The sequence below is a fragment of the Vigna unguiculata genome, chromosome 8, assembly GCF_037176805.1.
Source record: "Vigna unguiculata cultivar grain cowpea cultivar isolate G323 ecotype 2 chromosome 8, ASM3717680v1, whole genome shotgun sequence".
Lineage (NCBI taxonomy): Eukaryota > Viridiplantae > Streptophyta > Magnoliopsida > Fabales > Fabaceae > Vigna > Vigna unguiculata.
This window is the reverse complement of record NC_140799.1, coordinates 32,099,887-32,120,485: the sequence shown is the minus strand read 5'-3', so window position 1 is coordinate 32,120,485 and position 20,599 is coordinate 32,099,887. Positions and strand designations below refer to the sequence as shown.

Sequence of the window (20,599 nt, the reverse complement as noted above, 5' to 3'; positions counted from 1 at the left end):
ATGTCGATGTTCACTGCCACAACTCTATTTTCTAACGGCAACCTTTCTATTTCTCTTTTATTTCATTATAAATTGGTTTGCCAATGTAAAAAAGAACAAAGAAGTGTTTTTGTGACATGAAATCTGTTTCAATTGAGATTTTTTACCGGCATATAATCAACAACCAAGAGCCCCAACTCATAACATCATACAAGATTAAAAAAGGTTCGAAGATAGAAAATGTATACCTATTGAACTCTTTTTCTTGATTCCAAATGTTGTTGGTTATCAATTGGTTGTCCTTTGTTGCAATTCCCGATTCTCAAGAGAAGAAATGAGAAATCCACTTTGACTATTAACGTGCTTTTCAAATTTGGAAAAAATGGAGGTTTAATGTGGTGACTATTGTTTGTACCAATGATTGAATGAAGATTGTTTTGATAGAAGTGGTGCAAAAGGAGAGGATGTTTGATGATGGATCAACGTGTGAGTGGTAGGGGTGAGCAAAAATGGTTAAACCGATCAAACCCTACCAATCCCAATGAAAAAATAGGTGATGGGTTGGTTTGGTACGAATTCGGGAAAGATTGAATGATTTAAAACAAGTAAAATAGATACAAACGGTCAGATTCAGATTAAGAAAAAAAATTGTCGATACCCGATCCGACCGTACTTTAAGAGTGAAAAACGTGAAAAACCTTGACAGCCCCTATTTTTCATTTCTTCTCCACTTTCCTATTAGTCATTCCTCTTTCCCATTTGTCTTTCCACTTACTTTACCCACTTCAATTCCTTCATCGAAGCAACTGCCCTTCCATTTCTTCTCTGAAACCTTTAGCATCTCCAAAATCGTGTGACACTCAAGTTTTATGACAGAGATCGCTTTCTCCTCCTCCTAGCAAGGTCTTCAACGGCGTCCACGACCCCTTATCATTGCCATGCCCACCGCGAGACCGCCCACCGCGAGACTGCCCCGCGATCTGGCATTGTGGATCGAGAGAGAAAAAGAGAAAGAGTGGTTTGTGCGTTTGTGAATTTTAGGGTTTAGGTAAAGGGAGGCTTGAAATGGGTCTGATTGTTAATAATGAGGTTAAATGATTTAAATATTTGATTTTTGGTGTGAAGAAGATTTTGCTTCCTGCATCATTGTATCCCTTTAATATACTTTTATGTATATTATGCTTGTTCAGTGCCATGTCTTTTGTGTGATTTTTGAGTTTTGTTCATAAAAACTTCTTTGATTTTATTTTATTTTTGATAAATTTCATTAGTTTATGTCAGGAGAGTAAGATTTTAAATTTAATCATTAACTTTTTAATTAATTTAATATATGTCATACCTGAATACTCGAATAACCCGACCGAAATTATCTGTATCCAAACTTATCCATATTCGATTAACCTGATAAATTAAATGGTCGTGTTGAATTTTGAAATATTAAATATGGATTACGTCAGATTAGGCAGATCAGACCCGAATCCGACTGCTGCTTACCCCTAGTGAGTGGGAACCTCCTGGTGCTTGCGCAATTGGAGGAAGTTGAAACCATGAGAAACTGCTCCTCTAATTTTTAAAATTGTTCCTTATTTTTAATTTTAATTTTTTAATTTTTGATTTTTTGAATTTAATTAATAAAAAACGAAAAATATTTAATAATTAATAATTTTTTAACTTTTTAATTTTTTAATTTAAAACACAAAATTCTTATTTTACTAGACTTTAAAAACATAAATTAAAGAAACTTTTTATTATTATTAATTTTAAGACAAATTATTTTTATTATTTTTATTTAACATTTATTTTCTTTTGAATTTTTTGAAAATAATTTTTTTAATCACTTAGACGAAATTGGGTGTTAACAACTCCATGTCTAGCGACCCAATTCGCACCCCAGAATTCCTCCATCAAGGCGTAGTGTTTGATTGGAGATATTCTCCACTTAGCAACAAAAGGTTTCACCTAAGTATGACAAACAAGTGTATACAATTATGCGAAGATTACTAACGTTAATAGTATATTGCAAAGAAATAGTAAAGGAATATTGTGCACCTTTATGAGATGATCCCGCACTTCACTTACAACTTCAAATATCTCAGTCGATTCACTCCTTGCAAACCCACTTAATCCAGAGAACATGTTATGAACCTTTCTCCTCTTGTACCTTAGTGTCTTTTATCGATTCTTAACATTGTTTTTATTTATCCCCACCAATCCAGATTGTTGTAGCGACTCCACTATTTTATCATAAGCTTGTGAAGTTCACCTTCCATCAACTCTATTCCCGAAATGGGCTCCATCAATAGTAGCCATAAGTCCATGTTTGTAGTCATTTAGTGAACTCTCTAACTCCAACAGATATCTTTGCCCCATGTCTCTTGCCTCTATTCATGATTAACCTATTGCAAAAACCTTACCAATAATAAAAACACAATTGAATGTAAACATTGTTAAAGAAAAACAAATTAATGAGTGAATAAAGTCTGACATTCAATTCTTATACATATGAATGAATAACAAAACACAACATTTTAAATATTTCCATAGTCTAACCACATATTGTTGACAATAACATCTCTAAAGTTTGACCCCAATCTATATTCTTCATCACAATTTTGCGTTCTAGAAGGATGTTTGTCTTTTTCCATCAACTTTCGATCAACTTCTTCAACCAATGCCTCATTGTTATCCATTTCGCGGAGATAATTGTGGAGAATACAACATGCTCAGAGAATCTTGTTCATGGTTTCTAATGAGTAATATGGTTTAGTTCCATTACATATGATAGGAAATTGCTTCTTTAGAACACCTAATGCCCTTTCAATAACATTTCTAAGTGATGTGTGCCAAAGATTAAACAACTCCTTTGGATTTTGGGGGCCTTTTCTGTTATATTCTTTTAGGTGATATCTTACACCTCGATACGGTGTTAAAATATTATGCTTCAACATAAAACCGACATCCCCAAGGTAGAAATTTCCTACAATTATTACTTCAAACATTATATTCATCATGATAAAGTCAAGTTAAATCATATGAACCAAATTCTCTTCAACTCACCTTGTCGAATAGTCAATGGATCCTCTCGTGCAAGGGAATCCTTCAATATTCGTGAATTAGATGTTGTTCCTTCCCAATCGACTAAAACATACATAAATTTCATGTCAAAATTGCAAGTTGCGAAAACTATTTAGGTCAGCCAATCTTTTCTTCTTCTAAAAGGATGGGCATCAACTAGCAGAACCCTAACTCTTACATGATCTATTACACCTAAACAATCATAAAGGGTAATAGAAAAAGACATTGATAATATGTAAAACCTTACTCTTATGAAGTGACAATGTAGTTTTGAATATGTTACCTAAAAGTTAGGATAAATCGATTGTTGATTAGATCACAAGGATGCATGTCACTCCCAGAGGGTTCAATTAAGAATTCTTTCTCCAACATGAAAACAACATTCAACACGTTATGGAAGTGTCGAGAAACAGTTTCCCAAGACTGATGGAAAAAAAATGAGACATTTCTATTCTTCATGTCATGTTTAATAATATGAAGAAATTTAGCTACTTATTCCTCGACAGTTAATCAGTGTTAGCATATAATGTTTTCTGTTAAAATCTCTTTTGTTAGATTATTATTGTTGACTATATCTTTTATGTTTTAATATGATGTTGGGTAGTTAGCGTTTCTTATAGGTTGTATTTTTGCATTTATTGTTTTATGTTTTTTTTCCTTATATAAAGGACATTTGTACATAACTAGTATTTTTACCCGTGCGCACGGCATATCGAATTTTAAAATTAAAAATTATAGTATATTTATTAAATTAATTTGAAATTATAAAAGTATAATTAAATTTAATATAAATTTTATTTTATAAAATCAATAATAATATTTTAATTGATTTTATAATAAAAATGTATTTAAGTTATTTATATATATTTTTAATAAAATGTATTATATATAACTATTTTAAATAATATATTAAGATTTAGATAATTAAAATTAAGAAATCAAATTTAATTTTGAATGAAATATTGAGTAAAAAATGTAGAAAAATATAATAGTTGTTTCTCTAATAATTAAAATGATGGACGATATAGAAATTGTTGAGTAGACTTAATAAAGATAGAAACATTAGACGATACAAAAAAATGTGAAGAGTAAACGATATAAAGCTACAAATGATAGATCGTGCATATAAATGTAATGTTTAATTAGTCAGATAGTACTCACTCTCTTCAGATGTCTCAGTTTGGTACTCATTTTTAAAAATGTGTCAATAGAATCCCAACTTTTGTAGAAATGTCTCAATTAAGTTCCTTTCACTCTTGTAAGTCATTTTAAATATTGATACCATTAATGGCGTTAATATTTTTTTCTCAAAGGGACCTGATTGAGACATCTTTTCCAAAGTTAGGACCCAATTGACATCTTTGTAAAAGTGGGTATGAAACTGACATATCCAAACAAAAGTGAGTATTATCCGACTAATTAACCTAAATATAAATAGTAGATTCTTTAAAGATACAAATGTTAGACTGCAAACAAAATATAAATAGTAAACAATCAAAACTTACAAAATGTAGACTATGTAGACAAATATAAATAGTACACTATGCAAAAATACAAAGGTTAGACGTTGATAGACTTTCTATTGGAGTCCTTTTTTTACAATTTTTTTGGATTTTGAATTTCAAATTTTAACTTTGCTCCCATATTCCATAGCTTTTAAAATTTAGAATTTAAATTCAAACTTTATTACTATATATTTTGAATTTCAAATTTGACAATACATATCCTAATTTAGAAAAAAAAATATTGAAATCGAGATTATTAGTGATTTTTATATCTTTAAAAATTTTAAGAATGTATAATTTTAACTTGTAATGATATACCAATGTCTATGTTATAAAAATTATTTTTTAAATTATTGTTTAAGTTTGTGTAAAATGTCAAAAAATATGTGAAGAATATTTAAAAATTCATATTTAAATTTTACAATTATTTATTTATTATTTTACACCATAGTTTAATTATTTTTACTATTATTATTATATTAGGACTAATATGTTAATATATTATTATATTATTAAGAACCATAGATCTTTTGTTCCTAAATATTATATTACTTGTTTATTTTCTATATCATATTTTTAACTTTTATTGTTTTTAATTGTGAATATTAATGTATTTTCACTAAATTTTTTTAATTTATCATTTTTCAGATTTTGATAATATATAAAATACGAACCTTTCTTATAAGTTAAAAATATTTGAAAGTTGTTTAGAGACATTACAAGAATCTATTGAAAAACCTACACTATTTTACAATTTTTTTAATGTTAAAATTTAAATTTTATTGGTATATTTTTTGTTTAATTAGTCAAATAGTACCACTTTCATTCTAAAGTTTCAGTTTGGTAATTGCTTTTAGAGAAAATGTTACTGTATATATTTCGAATTCCAATTTTCACAATATATGAATTTTAATCTTGCAATAATATTGAAATTGAAATAGTTAATTATTTCCATATCTTTAAAAGTTTAAAAATTTTATAATTTTTATTTTTTACCTTATATTTTAATTATATTAATATTATTATATTTTATATTTACATGGTTACATATTATTATATTTTATAATATATTATTATATCATTATGGGTCATCAAATTTTTTGAATATTTGAATTTATATATTTTTCTCAAAAATATTAAAGTATTTATTACAAAAATTAACTTTTTGTATATATTTTTCATTTTAAATGTTAAATTTAATTTTTTTTATCACATTCTCTTTCTTTTACTGTCGGTTACGATTTTAAATTTGAATAAAAAATTTATTAATATTATTATATGTATTATGATTAATTTTTCACAACTTAAAAACGATATTATTTTCAATGAATTAATTTTGAAATTTATTCTAAAAACACACGGAAGGAATATATTACCTAATATTATCTACTGCTTGATGTTTACAAAAATCAACTATAAGAAAAGTTCAGTTTTGAAGGACATTAAATGAAAAAAAATAGTTTCCAATGTAATGTAATATTATATAAAAATATAAAATGATAATATTACATTAATCCTACATAAATATAAATTTATTCTTAAATTAATATTTAAATTTAATCATAAATTGATATAAAGTTAAGAATACAACCATAATCAGTATTATTAGATCAATCAGTTTTCAAACACGTTAATAGAAGAAGATTTTGGTTTCCAATGCAATATTTTAAAACCATAATTGATATAAAGTTAAGAATACAACCATAATAAGTAATACTAGATTAATCGGTTTTCAAGCACATTAATAGAAGAAGATTTTGCATTTTGTATTAATCATTAGCGATAAATAAAGAAGCATATAACATCTCAAAAAACAACATGATGATATAAAATTTTTATATTTTTTATATACCTAAAATTGATAAATAATATTTTTCGTGAATGTCTTAAACTCTAATTATGTGTTTGATTGATACTTCATGATTCATTGAGTCCCACAAATCATGATTGTTGTTGTTCATAATAAATAGTCATAATTCAAAATGCAAAATTCTTGGAAGACGAAAATTTTTCCATTTATTCTTTATATGTGTGACATTTATATTGAAATACGGAAGTGTTGATTTATAAAGTTTATTCAATAAGCTACGTTAAAATTTAAGAAGATTTTTGAAAACTGTATAAAGCTCTCTTAAAAAGGTAGGTAGATTTTTAAAATATTTTCCATTTAAAATTTTAATACAATAAATTCAAATATAACATTGTATTGAGACACTAAAAAAGTTGTTGGTTTCTTCATAATTAATGCTAATTGATTATAAAGATGTGTTGGAAGAGACAAATTTTTATCTTGAAAGTAGTGTTGAAAGAAACTGAAAAGTTATTTTTATTCTCTTCAACATCTTTTAATTTCTGGAAGATGAAAAATATTAGTTGAAAAGTATTAAAAGCATATCTAGCAAGCCAAGTGAAAAAAAAGTTTTAATTTTTAATTTGGTAAATAAATGTATTTAAAGTAAATAATTTTATTTGCATTTTTTATTAATAATAAATTATTAATTAATCAGATTCAAAAAAGTGTAATATGTAATATTATTTTTAAAACAAAAATTAAAAAAAATAACTAATTTTGTCTATAAAAAAGGAGAAACTATTAATATTTATATAAAAATATTTGATAGTTATCATTATGTATTCTTTTAATTTTAAATTATAAATATTTTTTGTACTCTGAAATTTTTAAGACGTGAGACTGGAATGAGGAAGCAAACAAATAATATATTTCATTCATGGATTTAACTTATTAAACTTTAATAAATACTTATTGAAGCATGAGCTTTATTTCAATTTTGTTTGTTGAAAAATTTAGAAAATTTAGATTTTACCTCAATTTGCATTTATTTTAAAAATAAATTGTAACTTATGATTTTCATTTACTTCACTATTATAATTCTTAAACAGTAAATATAATTGTATCAAAATAACATGAAAATTATATTTGAAAGTATTCACTCTCAAAACTACGAAACATTTCAGTAAATATCGTGTAATATTTTGTAAATTTCACACCAAATCCTGATTAATTTATTGTATTACCATTTTTAGTTTAATTTTTTTTAAAAACAATAGTTACTTCCTCTAAAAAACTTTGTAAAGGTTCCTAAAATGTCATCTTATGATACTTACTGCTCCAAAACATTAATTATGAAGACCACCAATTATGTTTTTTTGGGACATGACACTCTTTACTATAATAAATGAATGTTGTATATTCCAATACATGTCTAGAAATCTGATCTACACAGATGAACCCATATGAGTACCTTGAAAGAAGATAAGTTGTAAACTGTAGACGTAGCAGCGTTCTTTGAGTGTGAAAAGAGTTACCGGTAATCAAAGCGTGTTAGTGATAATAATATTACATAGAGCAATCATGATTATGTCTTGAGAAGTGTTGATAACTCTGGACAGTGCAATTAATTTTATCTTGAGAAGTGAAAACCATAATGAAGAGAAATTTAAAAAAATGAAACTTTCTTGGTTGGCGATTTAGTATTTAATATTGGAATATGAAAACATTTAATAACTAAAACGTGTAGCAGATGATAGAGCAGTTTAGTCATCATTATCTCGAGCAGTGTGAAATTTAATGCATTTGAATACTGATTGACATGATTTGGAGATAATTCGAACCACTTTTTGAAGGCGTTGGAATACAATTTTTTTTTTAAATGGACATTTTAAATTTATTTTTCCATAAAAATTGATCTTAAATTCTTCTGAGTATGAAAATGGTGAAAAATATTTTAATTATTTTATAACTTATATTATTTTAATAATAATAATAATTAATAAGTAATAGTTATTGTATTTCACTGACATTTAAATTTCCAATTTATATGGAATGGTAATTAATGTTAATTAATTCAATTTCTAATTAAAAATAATTTATATTAACTAAAATGAAGTCGAACAAAATCTAATACAAAAAAGGAAAATACATATAATAAAAGAGAATAAAATATAACTTTTATATTGAGATATATAATAATTGCATACAAAATAAGAGTCCAATTGAAATCTTCTTATATATTTAGAAGTTCAAACAAAATTACATACAAAATTTTCAACTTTAATACAAAAAAAAAATAGATAAAGAACTTTGATATCTCTGCTTGTTCTTTCACTTTAAACTTCAAAAAACAATTCAGGGTGATCCTCTGTAGAGAGTTGATGATCTCCATAAAAAGATCTTAGTTGGTTCCAGCCTTGGGTAATCATTGGAGTGTGAATATCCATGTTGTAAGTAACATGGTGAACATTACTTTGGTAATCAACAACAATCCATTTAACAGCAAGGTCCTTCCAATAGCGTATTATGAACACTCGGTCGACATGTCCAAAGTCCTTAAAAGATTAGCAAGTTAAGAATAAAGAAATAAATAAATATAAATAACAAAAATAAATGAGTTTGAATCAAAAAATATACATGGTCTTTCAAAAACATGGAAATGAATCCGCCAACCATTTATGAAGAAAGTATGGATTGTGGTGTGGGCATGGATTCCATTGCAGGAGAATAGGTTGGTGATGAAGTAAAATTGTAAGAGAAGAAAATAGGTAACAGTAGAAAAATCATATGTCTGACTTTGAATTGGTAAACATAGGGAATATATATATATATATATATATATATATATATATATATATATATATATATATATATATATAAAGAATAGGAGAAGTCATAGCTGTTGGAAGTATCCGTACATATTGGACAGTTTGAACTGGTAAAAAGTATAGGTTAATAATTACGAATTAAAAAATAATACGTTAACAAAAAAAGAATTATGAAGCGTCGTAAAAGTATAAGAAGAATTATTTAATGTAATTTATTAATGTTGATTTTTTTCAGGATGGGGTATTTAATATTGGAATAGAATCAAGTTTAATAATTATGACGTGTGGCAGATGATGGAGCAGTTTATTCATCATTATCTCGAGCAGTGCGAAATTTAATGCGTTTGAATATTGATTGACAGGTTGATTTGGAACAAATTTGAAGCAGTATTTGAAGGGGTTGGAATACAAAACGTTTTGTAAATGAAATGGTTTTGATGGAGTAAATGGTGATTGAAAAAATGTGAAGAACTCTTTGAAAAATGTCCAAATAAAAACAAAAATTGGGTAAAAATAAAGAGATTTGGTGATACAATGCATTATTAAAAAATACCATTAACGAAAAAAATGACACAAACAGAGTTTAAGGTAGAAAAATGAAGAAGATGAAGGGTTTGCTTGTAAAAGGTGGAAAAATACAGATAAATTGGTAAAGAAAAAGGTATTTTGATACAAATTACTTACCAGCTAAGTTGTACAACGAAAAAGATTCGTGCATGACTTTGAAATCTTGATTTGAAGCCTGTATCCAGAAGAAAAACAGTTAGATCAAAGTACATAAACAGAAAAATAGTTAGATTAACTCTTTTTGGTGTAGAACTTTGAAAAAATATAATGTATGATGAACTCTTTGAAAAATGTCCAAATAAAAACGTAAATCAGGTAACAATAAAGAGATATGCTGATAGAATGCATTATTAAAAAATACCATGAACGAAAAAAAATGACACCAAGAGAGTTGAAGGTAGAAAAATGAAGAAGATGAACAGGTTGCTTGTAAAAGGTGGAAAAATATAGATAAATTGGTAAATAAAAAGGTAGATTTTGATACAAATTACTTACCAGTTAAGTTGTACAGCGAAAAAGACTCTTGAATCAGTTTGAAATCTTGATTTGAAGCTTGTAAACAGAAGAAAAATATAAGAAACAGTTAGATCAAAGTACATAAACGCCAAATATAGTTAGATAAAAAGTTTTTATAAACCTGATGTTAAATCTGTCGCAGTGAACCATATTAGACATGTAGCAACCCTAGAAAATACCATCATCGGAAAAAAATAGTTAGATCTGAGAAAATAAAAGAAGAATATGAGTTGTTCGCTTGAGAAAGGTCAAAATGAAAACGAAATCTGCGTAATAAAACCATATGTCGTAGTGAACCATATTAGTCCTGTACAAAAACGAAACAAATAGTTAGATCTGACAAAATATAAGAAGAAAATGAGTTGTTCGGTTGAGAAAACTCAAAATAAAATCGACTTCTGGGTTAAAACCTGTAAAAAAATGCATGAAAAAGTTAGATCTGACAAAATATAAGAAGAAAAATAGATGTTCGCTTGAGAAAACTCAAAATAAAAACGACTTATGGGTTTAAACCTGTAAAAAAAACGCATGAAAAAGATAGATTTGACAAAAAATAAGAAGAAAATGAGTTGTTCGCTTTAGAAAACTCAATAAAATAGACTTTTGGGTTCTTACCTGTAAAAAAACGCATGAAAAAGTTAGATCTGACAAAATATAAGAAGAAAATGAGTTGTTCGCTTGAAAAACTTAAAATAAAATTGACTTTTGGATTCTTACCTGTAAAAAAACACATGAAAAAGTTAGATTTGACAAAATATAAGAAGAAAATGAGATGCTTGCTTGAGAAAGGTGATAACACTTGCGAAAAAAGAGATACAACATCTTCAGATCTGCTTAAAAAAACGATATATTCAGATCTTCTCATTTGAAAAAGCGGAAAAGAGGAAGATGAAGAGGTGTTGTTTGCGCGTGAGAAAAACAGAGAAAAAAGGAAGGTTGAGAAGAAGCTAAAGATTTGGTGTTCGCCATGGTGTTGTGTGTGAGTGATCCAGAAACAGAGGAAGAAGCTGAAGATGTTTGAGAAAGAGAGAGAAGAAGCTCTGAAGAGTTTGAGAAAGAGAGAGAGAAGACAATGAAAATGTTTGAGGAAGATAGAGAGGAAGTTAAAGAGGTTTGAGAAAGAGAGAGAAGTTTGAAAGAGATGATATTCTGTGTGGGATACGGATAGTGAAAACAAAATGTGTGAGATTGTTTTGTTTTTGATTTATTTTTTTATCTTGAAAATTCTGAGAAGATGACACGTAGTCATCTTTTCCTAGAAAGAAAAATTTGAATGCAAATGATTCAAAAAGATTAAAATATTGAAAAAGTTACCCTTTGTTAGTTCACAGTTGTATATAGTATTAGATGTTGGTCATTAAGAGAATATAATATTTTTCATTCCTTTGTCATACATTTTCTCTCTCAGTAGATTAGGTTTCTTAACAATCAGAATCTTTAACAAAGTTGTAACATACGATAATAAAAGCTTAAGGACCCATTTGAATAATGCCTCGAGATTGTGCATTGTGTATTAAGTATGATAGGAACTCTTATCTACAATTCTCTTTTTGATGAACTAACTTTGAAACAGTTGGAGTTAACATAGACAACATATTGAGAACGTAAGCAATAACACAAAGGATTGGAATTGATGCATTTTATTTGTTGTTGTAAATATTGAATTAAATTAAAGTCATCACCCAAAACAACTTCAAAATCGTCATTGCAATAAAATTTTCCCAATCCATATCGTCCGCCATTTTTGAAATTGACACAAAAAATGAACCTCAAATTTTTGCACGTTAAAATTTTATATGCTTATACTTAAAATGACAAATTAATTTGAATGACTTAATTCCTCCTTTTCAAGAACTAAAAAAAGGTAAAACAAATTAATTTTTCAAATTTAATTCCTATCATTATTTAATTCCATAAAACTTTAAATATTTTCTATGACAACATGAAATAATCCTATATGCACTATTTTATTTAATAAATAAAAACAATGACATTACATATAGAACCTTCTATTATTCAAAACCTCTGCCCTTGAACTATAGAACCCCATTTGTGCATGGCTTACTCAGAAATGGGTCTTCAAAGTTGCTTCAAACCACACAAAGCACCTCTTTTCACATCTTCAACCAAGCCAAGCCTCGTGAACACTTTGTAATTACACTATGCACCAAATAACTCAGCCACAACAACTATAAATACACAAGCCAACCACCCATCCACCTAGTGTTTAGTTAAAAAAAAATTCAATGCTTCACCTACCTACCAGCAAGAATCTTTCTAAGAGAATCTCTGCTGAGCTCCTTCAGTACATAGTGTGAATATTTGATTAGTGTGATAAACTAAAAAGTGTTTTAAAAGGGATTAGTGTGAGACTTTGTGAATATTTGATTAGTGTGATAAACTAAAAAGTGTTTTAATTGATAAAAATAAATGATTACCAATTTACCATTTTAGAGAAATGTGATATAAATTTAAATGTAAGTAGTAAAAATTATATTATATGAAATTGAATTCATTATTTATAATAAAAAAATTAAAATTGAAAAATAAAATTAAAACTTATAAAAGGGATTTGTAGGAATAAATTTCAAATATACTTTCTTAAATAATAATTTGTATATTATTATTTAAATTATTGTTAACAAAAAATATGTCATAATTATTATGTTGACAATTTATACAATGATATTAAACCATAATAAAAATGGACAATAACATTATTTTATTATTATAATTATTATTTATTATATTAATATTGGATTTATTTATATAATTATAATTATCATTATTAATACTGTTCTTATTGTTACTAATAGATTCAGGTATTAGACACTCAGTTTGAAGGATAATATTCAATGGATGATGCCTATAAGGTGACCAACCTTGCCTTGCAATGTGTGTCAATAGATCCCAAGTTTAGATCAAACATGGATGAAGTGGTCACAACATTGGAGCAACGGTAGGTTCCCAATGCAAATGGAGGCAATCAAAATGTGTTTTATGATTCATGTTACTCTTTAAATTCATATTATCTTTAAATAATATTTCTCTATATTCAATTTCATTCACTATTTATTTATTCTGAACACTTCTAAACATTTAAAGTTTAGTACTTACTTTCTTCAATAATTTTTTTTCACGCTGATTTTCCTTTCATAGTTATAATTTCTATATTTGATGCATGCATCTTACATTCATCTTCATTTTAATGATCAAACATCCTTTTTGAAAGTAAGTTTTAAAATAGTATTATTTGAATTAAGTTATTTTAAGCGTGGGAAAAATATAAAATGTGAAATTCAATACATAGTAATTCAAATATCAAGTCTATTTAAATTATTTCAAATCTAAAATCATATTTTTGGATTTTAAGTTCAATTCACTTAATCGCATTGGATTGAATTAAAATTGGATTATTTTTTGGATTTTGAAAATCCAAATCATGATATATCTAAGTTGAGCCAAGGCGATTGAGAATTAGGTCAAGTCAAGTTGGCCTGAGTCAAAAGTTAAGCTGAATCGATCCAATACGAAGGTTGAGTCAGATTAACCTAAGTTTAGTCGAGTATTCCTTGCTCGAGAAGAGTTGGCTTGAAAGGTTAAGTCGAGTTGGTCCAGACCAAAGGTTAAAATGAGTTAGTTCAGGCCAAAGGTCAAGATGAGTCACCTTAGGCCAAAGGTCGAGACGAGTCAGCTTGAGCCAAAGGTTGAGACGTGTCTACCTAGGCTGAAGGTCTAGACAAGTCTTTCACGAGTCAGTCGAAGGTCTAGGCGAGTTGGAAAGTCAAGTCTAATCAACTCGGGTCAAAGAATCGAGTTGAGTTGGCCTGATATGAAGGTTGAGATGTGTTAGCCTAAGCCGAAGAATTGAGATGAGTCAACCCAGATCAAAGAATCAAATCGAGTCAACCTTAGCCAAAGAAGTTGTTATGGTATCGTAGCATGCGGAAGCACAGGATCGTGACAATTGGAAATTAAAGAGAAGTAAGTAAAAGAGCAAGAGAAATAACACACAAGGATTTACATGGAAAACCTTTTTTGAATGTAAGAGGAAAAACCACGGGACGATAATGAACAAAGTTCCACTATGAAAAGAAGAGTACAAAGCTCTTGAATGGAAACAAGAATCCTCACCAAAATACACTCAGGTGTATATTACAAAGTGTGTCTCTGTAAATTTTTTTCTATGTTTTTTTCAAGTCATAGAGATGTTATTTATAGGCTTCAAAACTGAACCAATTAATAGGCCATATGAAGAGTCTTCAAAAACTGCACCAGTAAATAGGCCATATGAAGAGTCTTCAAAACTGAAGCAGTAAATAGGCCATATGAAGAGTCTTCAAAACTGAACTAGTAAATAGGTCATATGAAGAGTCTTCAAAACTAAACCAATAAATAGGCCATATGAAGAGTCTTCAAAACTTAAGCAGTAAATAATTAATAATTAGTGCTTAAGTAACATGTGGTATTAAGAATTAAATGAGAACCACATATTCTAACAATCTCCACCTTGGCTCGAATTCTACAAGTGTTCATTGTCCGATAAAGCCCCAAAGGGCATTCAAATGTTGTATAGACCAACCAAGTCCAAACAATGTTCAAACTTGGTAACTGGAAGCGGCTTGGTAAGCATGTCTGCTGGATTCTCAGAAGTGTGAATTTTTTCAACCATAATTTCTCCAACAACAACATCTCTAATAAAGTAATGTTTTATATTGATGTGTTTGGTCTTGTCGTGATAACGATTATTCTTGGTTAAATGAATAACACTTTAGCTATCACAAAACACATTAAGAACTTTCTGTGTTAGACCAAGTTCATTTACCAAACCTCGGAGCCAAATAGCCTCCTTCACTCCCTCTGTGGCTGAAATATACTATGCTTCAGTTGTAAATAATGCAACAATAGATTGAAGTGTTGCTTTCCAACTGATAGCACTATTACAGAGGATAAAGATGTAACCTGAGAGATCTTCTTCTATCAAGATCACCAGCATAATCTGAGTCAACATATCCTACAACATTATCAGTTGTAGCCAATTTTTTGTCAAATACCAAGCCAACATGAGAAGTACCTTTTAGATACCGAAAAATCCATTTTACAGCACTCCAGTGTTTCTTGCCGGGATTATGCATATATCGGCTTACCATGCTAACAACATATGCAAGGTCTGGCCTGGTGCATATCATGGCATACATAAGACTGCCAATAGCATTAGCATAAGGAACATGTGACATGTACTTCATATCTTCCTTTGTATCTGGGCAAAGATCTGAGGATAACTTAAAATGTGCAGCAAGTGGAGTAGAAACAAGTTTACAATCATTCATATTAAACCTATCAAGTACTTTCTAAATATACCTTTGTTGAGATAAAAATAATTTACCAGCTTGACGGTCCCTGCGAATCTCCATACTAAGAATTTTCTTTGCTGCACCTAATTCTTTCATTTCAAACTCATTGCTTTGTCACGTGATGCAATTAACATATCATCAACATATAGTAACAAGTATATGAAAGATCCATCTTGGAATGTTTGAAAATAAATACACTCATCAAATTGACTCCTACAGTAACCTTGCCCAATCATGAAAGAATCAAACCTCTTGTACCATTGCCTAGGTGCTTGCTTGAGGCCATATAAGAATTTCTTCAAACGACAAACAAAATGCTCCTTTCCAGGAACAATAAATCCCTCTGGTTGTTCCTTGTAAATTTCTTCTTCCAGCTCTCCATGTAAAAAAGCTGTCTTTACATCTAGCTACTCTAACTCCAAATCAAACAGAGCAACAAAAGCAAGCAAAACACGAATGGAAGTATGACGAACAACAGGTGAGAATATCTCATTAAAGTCAATACCTTTCTTTTGATTAAAGCCTTTAACGACTAGTCGTGCTTTGCATCTTGCATTTTCAACCCTGGGAATGCCATCTCTCTTCTTATAAATCCATTTACACTTTAATGGTCGTTTGTCTTTAGGCAGTTCTGTCAGAGTCCAAGTATTGCTTTTATAAAGACTCTGAATTTCTTCATTCATAGCACCTAGCCACTAAGAAGACTCAACACAAGAAACAACTTCAGTGTAGCTGACAGGCTCAACACCATCATTTACCTCTTGTGCAATTGATAATGCATAGGCGGTTAAATAATCATTAGTGTATCTGGCTGGCTTTCTGATTTGTCTTCTAGCTCTGTCCTGAGTAATACAATAATCATCTCCTTGTTGTTGAATAGGAGAAATGGTTCTATCATCACATTCACCATCATCATGATGATTATCAATATTGGAATCATTTGTAGAGGAAGATGGGACATCAATACCAGGAACTTCATATTTGAATTCAAACTCCACCTTCTCATTAGTATCCTGTATAGTAGCTGTATTGGTAGAAGAAGACACAAAAGACTGTTTTCCAGAAGCATCCTCATTAAAAATTACATCTCTGCTAAGAATTAGCTTTTGAGACTTTGATTCAGAGCACCATAAACGATACCCCTTAGATTCAGATGCATAACCTAAAAATATGCACTCAATAGCTCTTGAAGCTAATTTGCCATTATTAATATGTGTATATGCAGGACATCCGAAAATTCTTAAATTAGAATAATCAACAGGGTTATCTGACCAAATCTCTTCTGGAACTTTGAAGTCAAGTGCTGAATGTGGAGAACGATTGACCAAGTAGCATGCAGTAGATACTGCCTCAGTCCAAAGATCATGTCGATCCCATAGCCTAGCATTTGAGAGCATACAACGAGCTCTCTCAAGTAGAGTCTTGTTCATTCGTTCTGCAACACCATTTTGTTGAGGATTCCTTGGAATGGTTTTGTGTCTAGCAATACCATGATTTGTGCAGAACTCATTAAAGTCACCACTACAAAACTCTAATCCATTATCTGTTCTGAGCTTCTTTACTTTCTTCCTTGTCTGAGTTTCAACAAGAGTTTTCCATTTCTTGAATGTGGGGAAAGTCTCATTTTTATGTCGCAAAAAATAAACCCAGACCTTACGGGAAAAGTCATCAATGATAGTCATCATATAACGACGTCCTCCATAGGAAGGAACTTTAGAAGGCCCCCAAAGATCAGAGTGAATATAATCAAGAATACCTTTTGTATTGTGAGTTGCTGTAGAGAAACTAACCTTTTTTTGTTTCCCAAAAGCACAATGTTTGCAAAACTCCAACTTACTAATGACATGCTTACCAAGATAACCTTGCTTGCTTAGAAGATGTATACCTTTTTCACTCATATGGCCTAGGCGCATGTGCCATAATTTAGTGACATCATTTTCAGCCATAGAAGATGATACAACTACTGAACCTGTCACAACAGTCCCTTGCAGGACATATAAGCTTCCAATTCGGTTAGTTTTCAAGAGAATAAGAAAACCTTTTGATACCTTTAGAACTCCACCTTCAGCTGAGTACTTGCACCCGAGAGATTCAAGAGTGTCAAGTGAAATTAAGTTTCGCTTTAATTCAGGTATATAGCGAACATCAGACAAAGTCCTGACGACACCATAATTAGTCTTGATCTGAATTGTACCTATTCCTGCAATCTTGCATTGGGCATCATTACCCATCAAGACAACACCACAATCAACAGATTCAAAAGTAGTGAATAAGTCCTTATTGGGACACATATGAAAAGTACATCCAGAATCAAGGATCCACTCTGTTTTACTCCTCTTATTAGAAGAGACAACAGACAAAGTAATGTCACCGTCAAAGTCAGCTTCAATATTGGTAGCTTCAGGGGATTGTGTGGCTTTTCCTTTTTCTTGTTTTTCTTGTTTTTTCTTCAAGATAAAACAATAAGAAATCTCGTGTCCAGGTTTCTTGCAATAGCAACAAAATTTGTTGGATTTGCGTCCCCTAGACTTGGATCTGAACTTTTTGTCACTTGTACTCCTTCTTTCTTGAGTTTTATCTCTGACACTTAAACCCTCACCCTTGTCCACAGAATGAACTTCAAGATCAAATTTTTCTTTGGACAATAAATTAGATTTAACATCTTCAAAGGATAAGGTATCATTATTTCCATACAACATAATTTCTTTGAAGTGTTTGTAGGTAGAAGGTAGAGAGACAACCAACAAAACAACTTTATCTTCATCGTCAATTTTAATATCAATATTTTCCAGATCCAAGAGGATAGAATTAAACTCATTAAGATGAGATTGAATAGGAGTACCTTAAACCATTCTAATTGTATATAAGCGTTCTTTGAGACGAAGCTTGTTTGCAAGGCTTTGGTCATTTATAAAGACTCTAACTTTAGCCATAATGCAGCAGTGGTTGTTTCATTTGCTACTTCATGGAGAACCTCCTTTGATAAAGAGAGTTGGATTGATGATAGCGCCTTTTCATCCAACTCCTCCCACTGCTCATCAGTCATGGAAGCTGGCTTATTTTCTATTCCATTTAAAGCCTTTTTTAAGCCACTCTGGGTTAAAACGACCCTCATTTGGACTCGCCAAATAGAAAAACTAATCTTGCCATCAAACTTCTCAATGTCAAATTTTGCAGACATTTTGGAATTTCCAACTAAGAGCTCTGATACCACTTGTTATGGTATCATAGCATGCGGAAGCACGGGATCGAGACAATTGGAAATTAAAGAGAAGTAAGTAAAAGAGCAAGAGAAATAACACATAAGGATTTACGTGGAAAACCTCTTTTGAATGTAAGAGGAAAAACCACGGGACGATAATGAACAAAGTTCCACTATGAAAAGAAGAGTACAAAGCTCTTGAATGGGAACAAGAATCCTCACCAAAATACACTCAGGTGTATATTACACAGTGTGTCTCTGTAAATGTTTTTCTATGTTTTTTTTCAAGTCATGGAGATGTTATTTATAGGCTTCAAAACTGAACCAATTAATAGGCCATATGAAGAGTCTTCAGAAACTGCACTAGTAAATAGGCCATATGAAGAGTCTTCAAAACTGAAACAGTAAATAGGTCATATGAAGAGTCTTCAAAACTGAACCAGTAAATAGACCATATGAAGAGTCTTCAAAACTGAATCAATAAATAGGCCATATGAAGAGTCTTCAAAACTTAAGCAGTAAATAATTAATAATTAGTGCTTAAGTAACGTGTGATATTAGGAATTAAATGAGAACCACATATTCTAACATAAGCGATTAGACTCAATAAAGGTGGAAGGTTGATCAAAGCCAAAAGTTAAGTAAAACCAAAAGTTATATGGACTAAAAACATATTTAATCCAAAGATCTAACAATTTTCATGTTTTTCTTTTATATGTATTTGTGGTACGAGCGGAAATAGATGTTATTTTTTTTTTTTAAGTTTGGGAGATCTTCGAGAGAAAGTTAATTCATGGAGGGGTTATTGCTCCCAATTTTTAATTAAACAACAATATTTTTTGTGTAATATTCAAAGTGTTAGAGGATTTCCTTATTAAAATTAGAATGAGTTTGAACGATACCTACTACTATAAGTTTATTTACTATTCATATGATGTTATTAATAACTCAACATATAATATCAAGGAAGAATTATATTTGCACAAATCTTACAATAAAATAACAAACAACAATTGCATACATGTAATAGAAGATAGTAAGTAATTATACATAATTGAAATTTTATAACTTACATTTATTATTTTTTCCAAGTGTCAAGAGTAAATCCATTAGAAATCTTAATTGAGGTTGTGATGCGAGAAAAAAAATACTTTAGAAATATAAATGAATTTGATAGATATCGAACAAATCAAATAATTCATTAAAGGTTAAAGACGATGTACAGAAAAAGAATTTTTCAAGTGAAATAAAATCAATGTTCAATGAGATATTGAAAATAAGCTTTTAAGTTACCTAATTATTAATTAAAATGAGAAGTACTACTAGGATTGAAGTCCTCCAATATAATTATACTTATTCTTAAACTCTTAACTATATGAGTATTTTGTTTTAAATCTGAAATAAATTCAAATAATATTCATAATTGTGAATATATTTATGGTTCTTCTATTTCTTTATCGTTTTTTTAACGAAGTCCAAAAATAATAAAGATAAATTTATATTTAATTTTGACTTTTAATTTCCTTATTCTTTCTCATTGAATTATGTTTTCAAATAACCTTTAGTGTAATCCTTAATTATACAAGTTTTATTCTATTTCAATTCAATCTCAAATTTAACATATTAATTTAGAATGAAATAAAAATTGTGAATTCCAAACATTTTAAAACTAAAATTAAAAAAAAAGGGACAATCAATATTCGCGAATAAAAAAATAAAGGATTAAAATTTAAATTTAACCTAGCAATTAAAGATGGGTAAAATTGAATATACGAGAGGGG

The 20,599-nt window shown here is 29.3% G+C and overlaps 1 pseudogene; it reads right to left on the bottom strand.

Moving 5' to 3' along the window:
• Window positions 1–2,507: 2,507 nt before the first annotated feature.
• Window positions 2,508–14,798, bottom strand: LOC146884408 (uncharacterized; annotated as a pseudogene).
• Window positions 14,799–20,599: the final 5,801 nt, after the last annotated feature.